At 41.6% G+C, this 3,988-nt stretch overlaps 1 long non-coding RNA gene across 2 annotated transcripts; it reads left to right on the top strand.

Moving 5' to 3' along the window:
* The first annotated feature begins 365 nt into the window (after positions 1-365).
* LOC138493305 (uncharacterized) lies at positions 366-1,949 on the top strand. 2 transcript variants are annotated; one of them, XR_011276366.1, is made up of 5 exons: positions 366-449; positions 694-835; positions 932-1,045; positions 1,134-1,216; positions 1,600-1,949. It is a non-coding gene; the product is annotated as an uncharacterized lncRNA (long non-coding RNA). The 2 variants fall into 2 exon arrangements; XR_011276365.1 differs by lacking the exon at positions 366-449 and having other exon boundaries at positions 456-835.
* The last annotated feature ends 2,039 nt before the right edge of the window (positions 1,950-3,988 follow it).

Here is a 3,988-nt window from a genome sequence, read left to right on the forward strand (position 1 = left end):
AGCCTAACCATAGGCCTGAACCAGCAGGAAGAATGGAACTGATCCCTTTGGGTTACTGATTGGCATTTATGCCTCAAAAATTTTGCCCTCTGGATTTCCATCTAAAAGGTATTATATTTGGACTTGAAAATGCATGAAAAATATTTATGTTAGATTATGTGTTTTTTAGAAAATGTACTGTGTATTGTGTTGCTCTTCCGTCGGGGCTCCCGAGCGGGATGGGAGAGTTGCGGGGGTGTGGTCTTCGCTTTGATCTGTTTCGCGGCTGGTTTGCGTTTTGGCATGGAGCATTTCTGTTGGACTGGCTCCGCGTTTAGTCCGTTTTTTTATTTCTATTAATGAAATGGCCGTAATAAAAGAAGGACGGTAGCCTTCTTTTGTCCTTTAGACCCGTGGATGTGAAATGCACTCACTTCCTGTTTACAGTCTGTATCCAGATCCATTCGGAGGTAAGACTCCAGCCCTTGTTACTCACTGGAAGATACGCAGTTTTGCTCGTGTGTTGTATAACTGCAGACTGTTTTCAAGCTAGGAGGCACCGCGTCTGGGCAAGAAGTGTTCATTTCTCTCACTTGGCTCATCTCAATAGACGTGTATGAATGAGGGGATACATGTGTTAATCTTTGCTTCTTTGCATTGAGGAGACCCGCGTATGCTTCCGTTCGTTTTCTTTGTGTCTTTTTGTAATTGCAGATAGGTTCCAAGCCAGCAGGCATCATGACTGGGAAAGAAGTTTCCATCTATTCCAGCACTAGACGAGCCGGAATGAGGGGATACTTTTATTGACTTTTGCGATATTGTATCTGAGAAAAGTGTCGAGCGTATACTCCTATAGGTAATCTGCATCTTTTTGGGGCTGTTGCTGTTAACTTTGACGTTTCGATTGCCTACACTTTCTATTTTGACTCAGATTATGTTTCTTTGTTCACAGAGATGTACCATTGTACCTGATGCTGAATGGGAAAGCATGTTTTCGACAATAAACGTTCTAACCAGATAACGTTTCCATGTTGTTACCGCGGTTCACAAATTATTGATTTTAGAGGTACTGGCATACGGTTGATACGTTCGAGAACGTTTTTTACCACTGTTGTCTGGCAACTTATACAGCTTTTCTTCTTCTTTTCTACTAGATCGAATTTAGGGAATCCTTATCGTCCCACATTCAGAGTTTCTGGGGTACAAGCCAGACCACAAAGTCTCCTTGCTTGTGCAGGTAATGTCTGAATGAGATGCCATGTTGACTGAATTTTGACGTGGGTGGGGTGTGGGATTGGGTTTGGCGCTTTTGCACTAATGACTTAAGTCTTTGTCATTTTCCTTGTTTGTGACCATTGACCCTAATTTAATAAGGGGTCAAGATGGACCAGTGACTTTCGGCAGATAGTTGTGTTGTATGGTTTCTGAATATTGGCTATAACCACTTATTGAGCCAAGTCCAGGACTGATTTGATTAAGAGGGTCCTTTTTGTCTTTATGTTTGGGTGAGAGAGTAATGTTTTATGATGCCCCCTGTTTTGACCTATATTTATGATGGATAAATTGAGTGAGAGAGAATAGGAGTTGTTATTTTAATGTTTTTATTGTTTTTGTTTTTAGAAATTTTGTTGAGGTTCACTTATCCTGATGAAGACAAACATAATTCTGTCAAAGTCGAAACTATTTTGTCAACTGGGAAGCCCTGCCTTGTAAAGAAGATTCATGTTGTTGGGCACCAATAGTCGATATTTTTTTAAGTGAACTACTGTTTGAATTACAGTGGAATGAAATTGAATTTTATTGTATTATCCTGTAATGTTTTACGATTTATATTAGTGCGAATGAGTGAATGAATGCATGATGATAGGTTGTCTTGTTTTTTTAACATAAAGAATTATTTTAAAATGTTTAACGATTTTTTATATTTAGCATATTTATCATAATAAAATAAAATAATGGTTTAATACTCACCTCCTTTCTCTCTCGCATCAGTTCATCCGCATTCACCCTCGGACCATCTCTTGTCTCATGTTCTTTTAATCTTGACCATAGTTACCAGTGTGACCAAAGCAAGCTCAATGTGTATGCCTTCCACTGGCAGAGACTGTGGAAGCTCCATATTACGTCCCAATAGCTTACCTTCAAGGGGCTTCAACCAGCTGAGCTTTATATCAGTGAGAATTTCTAGCCCATACGTAATACCAGGGATTTTGCTTAGCTTGTATATATTCAGCATCCCTCCAATGAGAAGCCCCCTTTTACATGAATGAATGATTAAATTAAACCAAATCTACTGACAGCTTTCAGGGAGATAAAATGCTTGAGCAGTGAGGAAGAAACTTCACTATCTCAACCAGGAAGCCTTTGAGCTTCCAGATGAAATTCCGGACAGGGCGTCTATTACCAACAACCATAACCTTGGTCTTGGTCAAGTTAATTTTTAAACTATTTTGTTATTTTGTGTGGAGTATTCCAACAATGCCATCAGGGAACGCAGTAAAGCCATTAGGGGTTCGTCAAAAAGAATGGTGTTGTCAGCGTATGAAAGCCAAGAAATTATGTGAGTGCCGAGCTTGGGTGGAAATTTATTAGAACCCTCAAGTGCAGGGCCCATATCGGCCCCATAGTAGGGGTGCTAAAATGCAACTCTGCTTTAATCCAGCAGAAGTGGGGATGTACTTGGTAAGGAGATCTTGTTGGTTAATGCTCACAGCTACAGCCGTGTTTGAATAAAATTACGTAATTAGATAGAGCAAACCTGGGTTAATACCCCACATGCCAAGCTTGGTCCACAGCCTGTTCTGATCTACTTTATCAGATGTGTTGGTGTAATCGAAAAAGGCCAGATACTAGGGAGTCTACGACTCCCTTGGACTGCACATACATTAGTGCACTGTCAATATGTTAAAGGTCGTGCTTATCCCCTTCACCTTCAAAAACTTGTCTTCTGGGGGGATAACAATTGTTTTTCCTGCACCCATTTGGAAAATGCTTCCAACAAATGGATGCAGAACAATTTCCCTTGGGCGTCTATCATGGCAAGCATCCTATAGTTGAAGGGAATGTCCCTGGGGCCCTTCTTAATGTAGGAATGAACGTACTGCGTGCCAGCCAGCCAAAACGGTTCAGTAGGAGAAAAACCTTTTAGAAAGTGCCTCAATGTGAGCAGTTTGAGGTTTGCATGGAAAAATGTGCATGTATTAGATGTAGCTCATTTTGAGACATATTAGATGCATCATATAGCAACACAGAAAAAGCCACAGATGTATTAATGGTGTAGTTGCAGAGCTTATAGATAGGGCAGTGTGTTATAGGCCCAGTGTTTAGAAGTACTACACGATGGTATGTCTTGCGTAAGGTGCGAGAAGGGAGTTGAAGTAGGTGGAGAGAGAGAAGATGGAGTCATAAAGGTGCTGCAGTAAATGCGAGTTTCATTGGGTCGACATGGTAAGAGTGCTGCCATGTTGGATCTCTAGTCCTAGTACACAATGAGTAGACTGAAGGCCCTGATGTGGAACTATGGCTCTGTTGAGCTCAGTCCCAAGACAAATCCCTATTCCATCCCCCAAGAGAGAAGCCACGGTCACAGCCACCCGTGCAGCACAGATACACTCTAACTGTATCCAGCAGCAGAGGTTGAATGTGCAGGGAAAGGAAAGCTAGATGTGGTTAGAGAAAGTAATGATGCACCCTTTGAAGGACAAATTCATGAGAACAGGGCACAAGGGTTTGTGATACCAACAATGCAGGTGAAGATTTAGAGTACTACCACTCTCACCCAAGAAGCAGTTATCCTCTTTGAAGTACACGAAGATGCATAACCAAAGCAAATGTATCCTTGAAATTTAGACTCAAGAGTGGTGCGCTAGGCACGTTATTATTGGGCACCTGGGGTTTGAAGGAGACAAGGGGGAGCCATGTCTGGAATGTTCTGTGATTTGGGATAGGAGGAGCAGAGGTGATGTCAGTAAATTCAGTCCAAGGTTAGGAGTGCAGCTTGAGTGTGCCA

This window comes from Ambystoma mexicanum, chromosome 10 (genome assembly GCF_040938575.1).
Source record: "Ambystoma mexicanum isolate Mex_15411 chromosome 10, UKY_AmexF1_1, whole genome shotgun sequence".
In the NCBI taxonomy this organism is placed as follows: Eukaryota; Metazoa; Chordata; class Amphibia; order Caudata; family Ambystomatidae; genus Ambystoma; species Ambystoma mexicanum.